This window comes from Lemur catta, chromosome 21 (genome assembly GCF_020740605.2).
Source record: "Lemur catta isolate mLemCat1 chromosome 21, mLemCat1.pri, whole genome shotgun sequence".
NCBI classification, from domain to species: domain Eukaryota; kingdom Metazoa; phylum Chordata; class Mammalia; order Primates; family Lemuridae; genus Lemur; species Lemur catta.
In genome coordinates this window covers 32,409,609-32,427,160 of record NC_059148.1, presented here as the reverse complement: position 1 = coordinate 32,427,160, position 17,552 = coordinate 32,409,609, and the positions used below count along the sequence as shown (strand labels likewise).

The window sequence follows — 17,552 nt, the reverse complement described above, 5'->3', positions numbered from 1 at the left end:
AATACTACTAGAATTATACTACTATACTATAGTGAAATGTATTAATACCACATTAATGAGTAAAATTTAAAAAGCACATACTCTTAGGTGACTCCATTAAATAAAATTAAACACCTATTTTTTAACAAATTTCAACCCCAACTACAAACAGGATTCTCTTAATTGATAAAGATTTTCATATCTGAAATGAACAGCCATCACTTTTTATCAGACAGTAAAGGTGTTTCCATCACCACTGTGATTTGAATGATCTGAGAATGTCACAAACTAGAAAGTAGCAACGTATATATTAGAAGAGATTATACATAGGTGATGTACCTATCTACCTAAAAAGTATAGAACTGTCATCTAAAAAGCAATTAAAATTAAAAATAATAGAATACAATTTTATTCTATTTCTGCACATCTACTATGTGCCAGGCTTTACTCCTAGTGCTTTACATACTTAACTCATAGTTTCACAACAACGCTATGACAGTACTATTAACCTCACTATATAGACAAAGAGGAGGCTGAGGTACAAAAAGGTTAAGTAAATTGCCCCAATTTATTCATGAAGTTGCTGACAGACCTGGGAATTGAGCCAAAGTTATCCATTTCTGGAGCCCATGGCACTCTAATAACAAAGATCTGATTAAGAACAGCACAAACTAATGACTGCAGCTATTTGTCTATAATGACTGCAACTATTTGTCTACGTGTCCCCCTATACTAGCCTGGGACACTCCTGTGGGAATGGCCTTTCACTTTATCACCACTGTGGCTGATGTCTGCTACAGAACCTCTAGTGAACAGCAGGCACACAGCAATGCACATTTGACTGAATTTGGGAAACACACCTGTAATTAGTAGAAGAATCATAAATTGAAATTTCAGAAACTTGGTATTTCTGGAAATGAGACCTTCAATCAGCCTAAAAAAAGAGAAATAACTTTGTGAAAAGTAGAAACACAACAAATAATCATAATATGAACAATTAACAAATTTAAAAATGAAGTTCAAAAAAGAAATCTTGGCATACCTCAGATACTGAAGGGCAGAGACCACCAATATGTACCAAATAACCTTTATCTCTTCGTAAGGGTTCAGCATTCATTTCTGCTTGTAGAAAAACACAATATACCACAGAAATGATCATTATTGTATTGAGATGTTTAAAAGGAAATGAAAAATTGCTAAATATTTCATGGTTTCTTTTTACTATCACAAAGCTTATTATAAAGTTATCAGCAAATATCAGCATGACCAGACTAAAGACCAAAAACCTGGAGTACAGTGCTAAGATTTCTGGGCCCTAATCATATCTTAAAAAATAAATGGGTTGGATTAGTTAATATGAAGTCTCTCATAGCTCAAACGAATAAATTACATCTAAAAGGAGTAATCAGTTACAGCTGTCCCTTGGTATCCCTGGGGGACTGGTTTTAGGACTCCTTGCAGATACCAAGATCTGAGGATGCTCAAATCCCTTATATAAAATGGCATAGTATTTGCATATAATCCACACACATCTTCCTGTATACTTTAAATCATCTCTAGATTACTTATACTACCTAATACAATGTAAATTCCATGTAAATAGTTGTTATGCTGCATTGTTTAGCAAATAATGACAAGAAAGTTGGTTGAATCCATGAATACAGAACCCATGGGCTGACTGTACATCACGACTAAAACAGTCTGTCATTTGTCCTTGGTTCAGAGAAGTGCTATGAGAACACTGGATGTACAGGATCTTAACTCCTTAGTGTTAGCACTGGCTAGAGCTAGTGGTTTCAGAGACCTCTTTACACACATACCTTTGCTAGGGAAATAGCGCACCAGGAAAACCTTTCAATCAGACAAATAGCAACAGCAGGTATTATACAGCTTGTGATAATGTTAAGAGCACATACGAAAAAAAGAGACAAATTACTTGAGTTAGCATGATTTTGGAAACCACACATACTAGGATTATAGATAATTTTTTTCTTGCTTGACAAAAAAAATTCAAAATTCTTAGACTGCAATCTCATAGTCAATATTGTGAAGGGAACCTGGTCTGAAATCAAAAAAGATTCACTAAATTGAGATTTGATGGCCAGGTGCGGTGGCTCACACCTGTAATCCTAGCACTCTGGGAGGCCAAGGCAGGCAGATCGTTTGGGCTCAGGAGTTCGAGAGCAGCCTGAGCAAGAGCGAGATCCTGTCTCTACTAAAAATAGAAAGAAATGATTTGGACAGCTAAAAATCTATAAAGAAAAAAATTTGCCGGGCATGGTGGCGCATGCCTGTAGTCCCAGGTTTCGGGAGGCTGAGGCAGAAGGATTGCTTGAGCCCAGGAGTTTGAGGTTGCTGTGAGCTAGGCTGACGCCACGGCACTCACTCTAGCCCGGGCAACGGAGTGAGACTCTGTCTCAAAAAAAAAAAAAAAAACATATCCACACAAAAAAACCTGTACGTGAATTTTCATAGCAGCGTTGTTCATCATAGTTGTTTGGGTTCACTCACTCACTATCTATTCATTAGTGAATAGATAAGTCAAACGTTGTATATCCTACAATGGAATAATATTTAGCCATAAAAGAGAATGATGTACTGACATACACTGTCCAGATCACACTTGAAACATTATGTGAAATGAAAAAAAGCCAGTTGGCCACACAGCATATAATTCCATTTATATCACATATCCACAGAGGCAAATCTAGAAAGACGAAATATGTTAGTGGTTGTGCCAGGGGCTGAGGAGAGGGAAGAATGGGGAATGACTACTAATTTCTTTTTTTTGGGGGGGGGGGTGATGAAAATATTGAAAAATTAGATAGTGGCAAGGGCTGTATAACACTGACTTATGTACTTTAAAAAAGTGTTTATGCTATATGAGTAATCTCAATAAGGCTGTTACAGCAAAAAAAATAATTTCTTCCCTCACTCCTGCAAAACAGAAAAATCGGTTACTTAGGACGTACTCTCGGAAGTACTAAGTTCTGCTCTGTGACATTGCCAAAGTGCTTCTGCAACAGGTTCCACAGATCTGTACTCCCTCCAGCACTGCATTTAGCACCTGTGTCACTGTGCGCACGTCTGAATCAGCACCATCTCTTAAATCTGATAAAAAAAATTTTATTATTGGTTAAACACTTTCCCCTCCTATTTTCATCATATATTTCTTTTCAAAGGGTCAGTTCTTAGCCTTTAAAATTTACCATCTTTATGCATACAGCACAAATGCTTCAATTTCTCAGGAAATGTAGAAATAGTTACTTTCTCACCATTTTGGTCAGCAATAATTAACTCATCCCAATGGGTTCCATTTCAGCTTTTAACAATAAAACCTGCCTTGAAGTCAAATATTTTGAACAGTTATAAGAACCACTCTGCTTCTCAGATGGGGAAATTAAGAGGGTCACTACAATACGAATCCACCTGGGTTACGTCTATTTCCAGTTTCCTGACTGCAATTCACTTTCAAGTGAAACGTCCAAGTGGCTCCCAAGATATTTTAAAACCATAAGGTGTGGCAGAAAGGAAATGAAACGTTTATCAGCATCTTCTACAAGCCAAGTGCTTTATGTGTATTACTTCATTTAATCTTAATTAGCTATTACCCTCACTTAAATGAAAAGAAAAATAAAAATCACCAAGGGTAAGAACTTGCCATGCAGCAAATATGTGCCAGAGTTAGGGATCAAACTGAGGTGTGTCTAACTCCAAAGTCCATATTCTTTCTGCCACTGTACAATGCTTCCCAAGCTTACTGACTCTGAAAAATCAGAAAAGACTTCAAATGTGAGTTTTGCCACTTACTGTGTGACTAGTTTCTAAGCTTCTTTAGAACAGTTTACAAAAACAAAATAAATGTAAAAAGAGGAGGCTAAAAACTCACTGTGGAATGAAACTTTTCAAAAAATAACATTTTTTTAAAACAGCAAAATGTATGCAATAATTCTAAACACTTTTCTCGAATTTATCTCAAGATTCACTTTACCTTCCAACAGAGACACCTGCATATCCATTCACAAACATAATGTGGATGAAAAACATTTTTTAGTGACTACACTGCCAGTCTCTAAACAAGAAATACATCATTTCTCAGTAAAAAAGTCCACATTGACTACACTGCTTTTTATTTTTCTTTACCATGTGAGCAGTGCTTTCCACAACACATGCACTGTCCAGGATGTAGCATTGCGGGGTAAGAGAAATGGCTACTGAACAGAAAAAGACTACAAGAGCTTGCGAGCAAGCAGTAATACAACACAGAAAACGACACAGCTAAAAACAAGGCAAAACATCAACAGCCTACTCTACCCTAGGTAACAGGTACCTTTCCTGTGGCAAAGGAAAAAACATTTAAATCATAAAACCCTTAAAGGATCTTTGATTGCCTTTAAAAATTGCTACTTTAAGGCCCAGTGCAGTGGCTGGCACCTGTAATCCTAGCACTCTGGGAGGCCGAAGGAGGATCCCTTCAGCTCAGGAGTTCAAGACCAGCTTGAGCAAGAGTGAGACCCCATCTCTACCACAAACATAAAAACTTAGCCGGGCATGGTGGCACATGCCTAAGGAGGATCACTTGAGCCAAGAAGTAGGAGGTTGCAGTGAGATGTGACGACTCCACCGGCACTCTAGCTGTCTCAAAAAAAAATTGCTGGCCGGGCATGGTGGCTCAACGCCTGTAATCCTAGCACTCTGGGAGGCCGAGGCAGGCGGATCATTTGAGCTCAGGAGTTCGAGACCAGCCTGTGCAAGAGCGAGACCCCATCTTTACTAAACATAAAAAGAAATTATACAGACAGCTAAAAAAATATATAGAAAAATTAGCCAGGCATGGTGGTGCATGCCTGTAGTCCCAGCTACTCAAGAGGCTGAGGCAGGAGGATTGCCTGAGCCCAGGAGTCTGAGGTTGCTGTGAGCAAGGTTGATGCCACGGCACTCTAGCCCAGGCAACAGAGTGAGACTCTGTCTCAAAAAAAAAAAAAAAATTGCTACCTTAAGACCTAAACAATTACTTGACAAGATTGGGACTGGTAATTTCCAAGAATGCAATACACCAATACATATCAGCAATTCTTCCACAAGAATTTTCACAGTCATAAAACAAAAGTCAAATCAAACATTAACATAAAAATTCTTACATGCTAAATTTTCTTTTTCTAAGAACTCCCTCACTCTGACACATAAAAAGGGTAGCAATATCTAATAAAACTGTCATACTACACATAGATGAAGTCTGTCAAAAAAACACATTTTTCTTTTAGAAGTTTTTAATATTAAGACATCAGTAGGACTTGCACAGTCTAAAAAATATGAACATATTTACAGGCCCATATTTCACCATATGGCTATTTAAAATAATTCTACTTTACATAGAGTCAGGAACGGTTTTTGTTAGCTAGTATAAAACAATCAGGCTATTGTACAATGGCGAGAGAACTCTTAAGAAAAAAATTACTGCTTAAGTAATTCTTGTCTCCAGTTGACTCTGCCACATTCTGCTCCCCATAAACACCATTGTTTTTAATCACAACTTTACTGACAGCTTTACCCTTGTCAAACAAAATTTTCACTTTCCAGTAAGACTCTTTCAAATTAAAGTAACAAAAAACAATGCTTATATGACCATAACATTTGCTAAGGCAAAATGTTATAGAATAGTGTGTATAATAAGACCTTACTTTTGTGAAAAAGCATATATTCACTGATTTATCTGGAAGGACACGCATCAAAATATTACCAGTGGTTGGTTATCTTGCAGTGGTAGGCGTAAATGTTTCTTCTTTACCTTATATGTACTTTCTGATGCTCTACATTAAACACTTTTTTTTCACATGTCCATAAGAGAAAGAACAATTTAAGTTAAAGAATAGGAAACCTGGCTATCATATTTTATAATAATTCAATACCACCAGTTCAAATCCACTTATTCAGAATTAACATAAAGCAAATGTTGCTCAAGAAATACCAATAAATTCCCCTGAGCCAACAAAGTTCAATTTTTAAACAATAAACTTCCTCAGATAAGAAAATGATCCCTGTAATTTCATGTCTCTTTACTGGAGAGCTGGGGGGAGGGTTGGAAATGGGCTGGAATGTCCAGGTAACCACAGGAAAGATAACAGGAAAAAACTCGAGAAACAAGACAAAATCATTTCATTGATTTAGTGACATTTATTTGTAGAAGAAATCACGGAGTAGCAGAAGTAAATGATCAGAAAATGTAAGCAAGCACTTCAAGAGTAATAATGGGCAAAAGAAGAAAAAAGCCAGAAAAAAAAAAAACCAAAGAACGGAACTCAGACGTATTTATGTAAATCATTCTGGGGTGAAAAAAAGGGTAGATAATGCCGTATCAGTAACTGAATCGGATCTGCTTTCTTGACTAGAAAAGGAACACCTTTCAAACGGCTTAGTTACTGCTCAGTAGCAATACCAAGAACACTCTCAGAGGAATCTGAAGATCTTTTGTGCCTGCTTTGGAATAAGCTAAACTATTAGACATACAGTTAAATAATTAACATACAAACATATAAATAGCTAATTTTATGCATTAAATGAATCTCAAGTAATCATCAGATGTGAAGGGAACATAATTTTGAAAAAGAAAGAAGGTAAAGCACTGAGGTAATTTCACTAACTCCTATGAAGAAATTATCTTTAAACCAAACCAAGTAACTCTACTAGGTTAAAACATAAGAAATTGCCAATATTCAAGCAAAACCCAGCAATTTCACATGGGCCCACCCAGTGGTCTCTTGATAAATACTGAACCACCACCTCTTTTGAAAGAAAGAGCCCTGATCTGCAGCTTTTGCCCGTTCCCGTGTTATAACTGTCCCCCCACGGCCAGTCCAAGCTGCAGACGAGGCACCGGGCGCAGAGTCGAGCGAGAGGCACAGGCACCCACTGACGCCAGCACCACTGGCTCCACGGGACACGCTGAGGACCAGAGCAGGTCCCAGACTGTCTCACCCTTTTCTAAAACCAGGCTTTTGTCTGACTGATCCAGTTTCTGTCTTCCCCAGGTCAGAAGAAGTGTGCTGTTGACAGTTTAAAATACTAGTACACTAAAATCATTCATGACAGAACAGATGAGACTGGTACCTGGTTTCATCCATTCAGCACTTTACTGCACACCTGTTTGGTACCAGGTAGCGTTCTGGGCATTGTGGACAGCAGGGAACAAGACAAAGGAGGTCCCTGCTCTCATAAGAAATACATATATGCCGGCCCGGTGGCTCATGCCTGTAATCCTAGCCCTCTGGGAGGCTGAGGCGGGTGGATCGCTCAAGGTCAGGAGTTCAAGACCAGCCTGAGCAAGAGCGAGACCCCGTCTCTACTAAAAATAGAAAGAAATTATCTGGCCAACTAAAAATATATATATAGAGAAAAAAAGTTAGCCGGGCATGGTGGTGCATGCCTGTAGTCCCAGCTACTCAGGAGGCTGAGGCAGTAGGATTGCTTAAGCCCAGGAGTTTGAGGTTGCTGTGAGCTAGGCTGACACCACGGCACTCACTCTAGCCCGGGCAACAGAGTGAGACTCTGTCTCAAAAAAAAAAAAAAAAGAAATATATATAAAAATACATAATTTCAAGGACTGAGAAATGCCATGAAGAAATTAAAACAGTAATGGGGAAATGGGGAAGCTATTTTAAACTGAGTGGTGAGTTAGGTGATACTTAAGCTGAGACCTTAAAGTTAAGGGGCCAGGCTCAAGATCTGGGAAAGACCATTCAGACAAAGGAAACAACTAGTGTAAAAGTCCTAAGGCAAGACCAAGCATGGCATGTTTGAGAAATTGAACAGACTAACTTGGATAGAGTGTAATGACCAAAGGTGAGATTGTCTGAGAGGTTGTCAGAGGCAGGAAGATCTCCTGAGCCCAGGAATTCAAGACCAGCCTGGGCAACACAGCAAGACCCCATCTCTAAAAAAAAAAAAAAAAAAAAAAATTCTGCTCAGCTGGGCACGCTGGTACACGCCTGTAGTCCCAGCTACTCAAGAGGCAATGGCAGGAGATTGCCAATGTAAAAACCTCCAATAGAAGTCTCATAGTTTTAGGGAGGAATTTTCAGTGTACAAAAATGTATTGGTATGCCTGTCCTGTTGGTACTGTACTGCCTATTTAGTCCCCCCTTAAAAAAGGAGAAGAATATAAGTACATTTATTGTTTTGCATGGTAAATTAACAGCTAGCTACAACAATCCCAGGAGTTATGATCACACCACTACACTCCAGCCTGGGCAACAGAGCAAAACCATGTCTCTTTTTAAAAAAAAACTATGACTACAGCTGAAATTAACTTAGTGGTAGGACTACACACCAGCTCAGAAATAAGGATCTTATTAACCCAAGATGGTTACTTCATACATGAAATGCTAACATATGAATTCAAGTACGTCAATGTTGAATTCTAATGAAGATGACCTAATTAGTCCATAAAATAGATTCACTATGTTGTTCAGGCTAGGATTATTTCAAAACCATAGGCAAACACTTCTAGCGTATCATCCAAAATCATTTTATTTGGTATGTAAATAGACTTTTTAAGAATTATAAAGATCATGTTTATTTTAACATGAAAGAAAAACATAATACCAAATCGGATTTTTGTTCAAATTAGTGCTTAGGAGTTAAAGTAAAATGTCAGCATATCAGTCTAAATTACATGTTCATATTACAAAAACTGTAAAGAAATACACACATATACATCCACACTCCCTATAGCCATGAAAACCAAGTCCACATTATGGCCACATAAAAGTCCCCCAAGTCAATAAAGACAAATTTTTGCATATTACACAAAAATAGGAAACTGTGGAGACTGGTTTAAGGAGAATTTATACTTGCACATAAAATTATTTATTCATTCAGGAACTACTGAGCTACTCATTTCAACAATTTATCTAAAAGATTTTTTTTTTTTTTTTAATCAACCAACAGGAAATGAGACCTACAGCTCAGGGAAAAAGGTTAAAAGACAAAAATCTTGTCTTAGCAGAATGAAATACTAAAAATCTGCATATCATTAATTCTCCTTGCACTCTCATTTCCCAACTAAATATCAGTTAAACTGCATTTTTAGACAACGCATTTAAGTCTGTACAAGCATTTTTCTTTCTTTTTTTTTCATTTAAGAGCACAAATAAGTATATGCATTTAATAGTACTCAATAAACTTGTGATTACTGTAGCTAGCTGCTAATTTACCGTGCAAAACAATAAATGTACTTATATTCCTCTCCTTTTTTAAGGGGGGACTAAATAGGTGGTACAGTACCAAGAGGACAGGCATACCAATACATTTTTGTACACTGAAAATCCCTCCCTAAACCTATGAGACTTCTATTGGAGATTTCTACAAAAAAAATTAAAACTGCTAAGAATACCATTAGGCTTTCTCAGTAGTTTCTCCCTTCCTTTAACGAAAAGAGTTGTTAAAGTTGTTCCTGTGTTGAGCAAAACACAGAAGAACAATGAAGTTTTGGCTTCTGATCTCACCTGAGCCTACATCCCTGATAAAAAGAAGGGTATCATATAGTCCAACTAGAAGTGTCTAGTCCATGAAAATCACCAACACTCAGAACTCAAGAAATGTAACTTAAAAGAAATATGGGGCAAGCCCAAAATACATTTTTTACATATTGTCACCCTATTTCCAAACCAGGTTTTCCTCTTCTTTATTTCATTTGCCTTAGCTCTCTTCATTCCTTTCCCATCTCCTCTGTTCCTTACCATTTCACTGTGTATTTTCACTTCCCATACACAAAAATTGACTTGAAACTTACTTTATATTCTTGTATCTAAATTTGTTTCTACTTAATTCTTACAGGACTATACAGTTTTAGGTGAAGTTCAAATACTTTTATTACAGAAACATGCATATAGGCTGTAACCAGAATCATGAGTAACAAGACAAGCAGCCATTCATTCAGGAACTGCGAGTGCCCATCATGAGCCAGCCAGGGTCCTGGGGACTCTGCAGTGAGCAAAACAATGCTCTATCCCTGAGGGCATGAAAGCAAGCCTGCGCTTGGCAGGTTCAAGAAACCTGGAGGATGCCTGGGGGCCAGAGTAGAGGAAGCCAGGGAGAAACCTGATTGTGTAGGACACAAAACCAGAGAGGCAGGAGGTACAGATCAACAGAGGCTCTTATAGGCACAGTAAATATTCTGGCTTTTACTCTCAAGGATATAGAAAGCCACTGAACGGGTTGAACACAGGACTAAAATAATCAGACTTTCATGTTAAAAGGATCACCCTGGTTGCTGGGTTGAGAATAAGAAAGTACAGAAGCAGCGGGGAGACTAGTGACTATGAAAATAACACAAGCAAGAGATTATGGTTGCTTACAGGGGTGGCAGCAAATTGTGGTTCCATTTATAGTTATGGCAGCATTTAAAGTATATAAAGAATGTACTTTCATGATAATTATTTGAATTAGATGTGAGAGTATCAGAAGGAAAGCAGTCAAGATGTCTATGAGGTTTGGGGCCAGAGATACTGCAAGAGCGAGTGGACATTTATAAGATGAGGAAGAATGGAAAGGAAACTATTATTGGAGGGGGTGGGAGAGAAGAAGGAGGCGACGAGTTGTTCAGTTGTGACATGTTAAATTTGGGATCCAGATGTCTAGTTAAATTAGACATCTGGCTGAAAATGTTGAGTACACAGACGAACATACAAGTCTGGAAATTAGGAAAGAAATTCAGACTAAAGATAAAATTTTTAGTTAGAAATATATAGTTCTAGCTAGATGAGATCACAAGGGACTAAATATAAATACAGAAGAGGTCTAAACATATATCCCTGGAACACTGCCTCATTTTTTAGAAGTTGGAGTGATGAAAAGGAACCAGCAAAAGAAACTGAAAATAAGCAGTAATATCCCAGAAGCAAAGGAAAGAAGGTTTCAAACAAGAGAACATTATCAACCACATCAAATGCTGTTATTGCTGCTATATTCACTGACGTTAGAATTCACCAAAGAGGTCACTAGTAACCTCAAAAAAGAGCTGCTACGGTAGAATGGAAGAGAAAAAAAACCTCACTGTAGTGGATCCAAGAGAGAGAGGGAGTACTGAAGACCACAAATATCAACTTTTCTGGAGAGTAGTAACTAAAGAAAGATGTGAACAAGGTTTTTTAAAGATGGGAAATAGCAGTATCTATATGCTGCATATATATCTACATGCTGACAGGAATGATCCAGCAAATATAAGACACTGATACATCTTGTAGGCATGCACATGGGGACGAACATGGAAGCAACGCAACGCCCTTGACAGGAGGAAGGGGAGAGAACCCAGGGCAGCCGTGGAGACCGGGGTGAAGAACAGCAGGAAATGCAAAGAGCATGGGCAGAGGCCTGAGGGACGTGGAAACACTTTCTGATTGCTTTCATTTTTCACACACAGGAAACACATCATCAGATGAAAATGGAGAAGAGGTTAGAGGTTTGAGGAGAGAGGTGTAAAGTAGTCATTTAGGGAAATGCTAAAGTGATTCAACCAGGGAAATGTACTAGGATTCCACAACTGTCAGCAACACAAAGGGCCTTCCTGAGGCCAGCGGTCAGGCACTGAATGGGAGACCCGGTTCAGCATGGCTGTGTTTTCCTCAGAGCACGGTCAACTGCCCAGGTGCAGGCTGAACTAGACGGAGAACTGCATATAAACAGTGTGGGGTGGAGGGCTGGCCAGGTGAGTGCAGTGGAGGAGTGCCCTACCTGGAACTGAGGGTGTATGAAAGGGAGAAATTATACTAGTGGACCATGGATTCAAGGCAGGGAAAATATTCAAGTAAGGATGTGCGGAAGGGGGACAGTACAGAGGTGGCAGAAGCAATGGCCTGCAGGTCCCAAACAGACAGAAGTACTGTCAAGGGGGGTTACAGCTGTCCCACGGGGGTTTGGTTCATGGAACCCCACCATACCAAAATTCCCAGATGCTCAATTACCATATATAAAATGGGTAGATATTTGCATAAAACCTACACATATCCATATACTTTAAAGCATCTCTAGATTACTTATATGTAAATGCCATGTAAGTAGCTGTTATACTGTAGTTTTTAAATTTGTATTTTTTTTTTAGAGACAAGGTTTAGGATTTTTGCTCCACAGTTGGTTGAATCCTCACATGTGGAACCCACAGACACAGAGGATCTACTGTATTTGTGGAGGCCCCAGTGGAATTATGCCAAATGAAATATCCTTAGTAAAGTATGGGCAGTTCTTGGCCAGGTGCGGTGGCTCACGCCTGTAATCCTAGCACTCTGGGAGGCCGAGGCGGGTGGATCGCTCGAGGTCAGGAGTTCGAGACCAGCCTCAGCAAGAGCGAGACCCCGTCTCTACTAAAAATAGAAAGAAATTATCTGGACAACTAAAAATATATATAGAAAAAATTAGCGGGGCGTGGTGGGTCATGCCTGTAGTCCCAGCTACTCGGGAGGCTGAGGCAGGAGGATCACTTGAGCCCAGGAGTTTGAGGTTGCTGTGAGCTAGGCTGATGCCACGGCACTCACTCTAGCCAGGGCAACAAAGCGACACTCTGTCTCAAAAAAAAAAAAAAAAAAAGTATGGGCAGTTCTGGTTAAAATGTTATAGAACTACCTTAAACACTAAAGCAAAACATCACCCTGGGCAAAGTGGGCCCACAGATAAGGAAAGCTGGGAAGCGAAATTAAGGATAGAGAATTATATCATAGGAATGGTAGTTGGGGGTCCCAGACATAGAATTCTCAAGAAAACTATTTCCAGCAGTCCTAGGGAGTCAGCTTTGAACAACCTGTCCAACTCACAAGGCAAAAATGCCAGATCACAATCAGATGAGCTAAAATAAACCATACCTTTCCCCACTGAGCTGGACCCTGAGCAGGTGAGGATGTCATATTGAAGAGAATCTGGCAAAGTAAAAAGAGAGATCAAGTAGGAATCTTCCTCCAAAGCAGGCTTCTAGGTCTGAAACAGTGGGAACCAAAAGGAAAGTTCAGAATTGTGTGAGAGTCTCAACACTGATTATACTAAACTGTACCTTCTAATGACTAAAATAAGATTATGAATGACAAGTAACCACAAGAGTTTTTATTACCTGAAAGTTACTGGAAAAGCTATCTGATCTTACTAAGAGCGAATCCAGAGGTAGAGACTGAATCTATAGAGGGTCTGAAGGCACAGTGAAAACTGTTTTCTGCTTAACCTTACCAAGTCCCATCCACTGAATGTACTAGTTCCACAGATACCCATAAATTTCCACTACGTGTAAGGTATAAAATATACACAATGCTAGATGTAGTAAAAATTCATTTTTGCTTTACTAAGCAAAAAGTGAAAGCAAATTATTAAGTCAAATAAAAGTCATTTTATGTTTGAGTACAAGTACAAAATTTGACCATGGAAGATGTCATAAGAAATCTTAGCATGAGTTTCTAAGCCGGCAAGCGACAAAATAGAAATATCAGGGCTCACCATTTAGTCATTTTCAAAGTCACCTCTATTTAATGCGGGCTTATCTAATGCATTCTAGGAAAAGGAGTGAGCATGTGTTACTGTAATTTTGACTGGAATACATTTACAGGTATTTTATAGTGTCAAGATAAAGACAATAGAGACAATTTATTACCAAGTCTTTTTGGCATTTCAATCCAGAAACCCCATTTGGATGCAGTCACAGAGCAGTCTCAACTAAATTCTACTCCATTCACAATCTGGTAGTATTACAGAAAGATTCAAGCATACTTAAGCTTTGAACTGAGGCAGCAAGTCAATATTTAATATGCTAAATTCCAAGTTTTTCCAGGAAGTATGAAAAAAAATCAGAAAAAATGCTATCACCTAACTAACAAGCAAGCATTAAGGATAAGCACATGTTTTACTCAGTTCCTCTCAAGAATAAACAGAGAACCTACAATGCCCCATTCTGACGCAGACCTAAAACATTACTAACATTTAACATTCAATAAAATGTTAAAATATTTGTTTCATAAAAACTGAGATTAAAAAAACACTAAAACAGGCCAGGTGGGGTGGCTAGTACCTGTAATCCCAGCAGTTTGGGACCCAGAGGCTAGGAGTTCCAGACCAGCCTCAGCAACATAGCAACACCTTGTCTCTACAAAAAATTTGAAAATTAGCTGGGCATGGCAGTGCAAGCTTGTAATCCCAGCTACTCGGGAGGCTGAGGTAGGAGCATCGCTTGAGCCCAGGTGTCTGAGGTTGCAGTAAGTGATAGTCATGCCTCTGCACTCCAGCATGGGTGACAGAGTGAGACCCTGTCTCTAAAATTAAAAAAAAAAACACTACAATAAATCAAAACCAATAAGCATGTTTCATTGTGAGTGAAAAATCTTACAAAACCTTAAAAAATCCTAGATTCATCCTAAAACAGATGAGAAACCTAAGCATTTTCATGTTTTTTAAAAACACAACTGGGAATTGAAAATATAATAGCAACCTATACTAGACAATAAACATGAGAAATTTGTTATATAGCATTAAAATAAAAATTTTAAAATTCAAAAATGTTTTCTACAAATGCTAATTGATAAACTCTCACAATCTACACAGGCAAAGATGGGCACAGCTGCAAATGCCACATTAGCATCATTCTTAATCACTAGATTAATTACATCTAAGAGAAAAGAAATTCCTTCTAGATCACTCTGAAGGGTCTTACAACAAAACGAACCACCCCCCCCAGCAGACACATCTACCTCGATGAAGAAAACACCAACATTTCAAATATTCCAACAATTACAAAATAGGATAATCCTGGAATTTACTCAGCCTCAAAACATTATGAACTACTCCAACACAGGAATAATACTTTAAAAACATTTACAGTGTTTCTAAAGTACAAAAAATATTACGAATCCTGATTTCTTGGAAAAATTATTTTAACATATCTCAATGCTGTTGACTCTCAAGAATTCTGTTGATGTGCTTATCCAAAAAAACATGCCAGGCACTTTTTATTTAACACACCACAGCCTGCTTCCACTGCTCCGTATCATCACTATTAGATTCTTATCAACACCAGACTGATAGCGGTAAACTATCAAGAAATACACATTTCTTCCTCCAAGAAATACACATTTAAAGAAAAACTCTCACAACTCTCTACCACTAAAATTTGAGGGATTCCTTTCTTTATTATTCCTAGGAACAACAATCATAAAAAGCTAATAGCCAGTAAGTCTAAAATTGAAAAGTTCTATATGAACGTATACATTATTTTCAACAATGTACAAACTATTATAAGCATTGACAAGTCAAAAGGGTCCATCAAAATTCAAAAGCTAACTGCAAAAAAAATAGTACTCTACATTATTTTGTAAAGATCAAGATTGGCTTTGGAGTGCATTAACTCAGACTTCTGAAGAGGCCAAATACTGTTTTTACACATCTATAAATAAGATAAAAATAGGCAATGCAACCTTAGAATAAATGCAATACTAAAAATTTCATCCTCTTTTTAATAAGCAGTTTTATCAGTTGTGAAACTACAGGTAAAGTCCATATATGGAACCACAAATTGTTACTAATAATCCTTCCAATTTCAGCACTATCAAGTTAATACTGTATTTGTTTGTAAATAGTAAAGAAAAGGACAAAATAAAATTCCTGAAATGGTGCTTTACTTAAAAACGTTTCTTATGGAAAAGGAATCCAATGTTTATCATCAGTGATTTTTAAACATAGAAAATATTGTTGTTGCAAAGATTATTTACAGAACACAGAACCAGAAATACATGACCTTTCAATAAATACACTGTACTAAAATCTTCTTGTGAGAGAGAGATAATAAAAACACCAGTTTGTTAATTCTCTTCCTCCCTTCTTTTTAAAATGTAGATAGATTTTACTAAACAGACAATAGGAAAGTGTAACCCAATACTCTTAGCCCTTTTAAGCTACCTATTAACTATTAAATAGACTGTTAGGAATTTACAGTTCCTGCAATTCACCTGCCATCTTTCCCAACTTAAAGCAGGCACTAGGCGTTTAAGACAGCCTCCACTTGCAACATCGATTATAAGAAAGAACTTTATGCTTGTTTTAAAAAAGGATTATTGTGAGTTTTGTTCGTCCCCAGAAACAGCCTCAACACAGATCTCAGCACATAATAGATGTTTAATGAATATCTGCTGAGGAAATGGTAATGTTTAATTGTATTAGTGCAACATTAGTTTTTTTTTTTTTTCTCCTTCAATTTACAGTTCCCCCTTGTTGGAAAAGAAACTAAAGACCATACCAGTCCCTCAAAAACACATAAACAACTTTATTCACAATGAAAAATAAAGCTGGGTCTCAAAATACAATCCCAGCGCCTCTTTATGTTCTCCATTATTTTTAAAGAAAATGAGAAATAAAGCCTGCTTTTAAGAAATAGATAATGTATACCAACTTTTCTCAAAATAAAAAATTCACATTTCAAACTTATTTTCTATGTTAGTAGCACTGAGCGTAACAACTGATTTTCCAAAGTATGCATATATTGGGTAAAAATCAAAAACAAGCATATAAACAAAACTACGTGGTTTTTTCCAATGTTTTTTCCTTAATCTTAGTCAAAAGGGTATGTGCCTAAATTTTACTAGATGTGAGACCCGCTTTGTCTGATGTTTCCAGATTCATTCGTTCAACAAATATTTTAACGAGCATCTACTGTATTCCAAGCCCTTTAACGTTTAAATTTTGTAAGCTGCACACCACCACCAAATTCCTCTACGAAGCCTCATCATTTAAAATAATTGCGAGGTAATAAGGAATCTCAACACTGTTTCTTGCACATATTTAAGTCGGTGGATTGGGGCGCTTTTTCAGCTGTTAAAGCGGCAGAGCGAGCCGCTACCCACCACGCCCGGGACCAAAGTCACAACCCGCAGCCACAGCCGGTGAAACCACCTGCGGGAGTCGCCCGCGCTCCTCCGACGCGGCGGCGGGACTTTCGCTCCGAGCCCGGCGAGCTCCGCGGCGGGACCCGCGGGCGGGACGCGCCGGGCGCCTCGGGCGACAGTCGGGGCTCCGGAGCCCGGGTCCCCGCCCCGCCAACCCGCACCTGGAGACCCCGGGTGTCCCCGCCAGCCCCTCGCGCCACCCTCGCGACCGCCAGACCCGCCAAGTGGGGGAGGGGTCCGCATTTCCGTGTCCCCGCGGCGGGCGCTCGGCCGCCTCAGTGCCCGCCTGCCTGAATTCCGAGCTGAGTTCGCGTCCGTTCCTCAGAGAGAACGGACGAAACCAAAGGGCGGTCCTCGGGGAGGAGACCTCGCCCAAACCTGGAAACGGAGCCGCAGGCGCAGCCCGCAGCCCGCAGCGCGCGGCTGGCAGGACCGGGCCGCGCTCACCGCGGAGCCCTCGGGGACCGGGGTTCGGGGCTTCAGGCCGCCGCGCAAGGGCCCGAGAAGGCGAGGCGCGGGGCCGGCGCTGCACTCACCGTCGCCTTTGCCTCAGCCGCCCAGCCCCGCTCTCGGGCCGGCTTCACGGCTCCTGCCGCCCTCACGCCCGCAGCTGCGCTCCCGGCGCGCTCGTCGCTTCCCGGCTCCCTCCGTCCGGCCCACACTTGTGCGCGG

General features: G+C 39.3%; 1 long non-coding RNA gene across 4 annotated transcripts in view; it reads right to left on the bottom strand.

Annotated features, from left to right (window-relative positions):
• LOC123625621 overlaps positions 1-17,552 on the bottom strand; it is a 25,187-nt gene extending 7,635 nt beyond the window's left edge. Inside the window, exons 1-5 of one of the 4 annotated variants that reach the window (XR_006730596.1) lie at positions 17,417-17,552; positions 12,831-12,942; positions 2,952-3,090; positions 1,022-1,098; positions 529-913 (exon numbers count right to left, since the gene is read on the bottom strand). This is a non-coding gene — a long non-coding RNA (uncharacterized LOC123625621). Of the gene's footprint in view, positions 1-528; positions 914-1,021; positions 1,099-2,951; positions 3,091-12,830; positions 12,943-17,416 lie in introns of those variants that run through there. The other 3 variants (XR_006730598.1, XR_006730595.1, XR_006730597.1) reach the window with 3 other exon arrangements.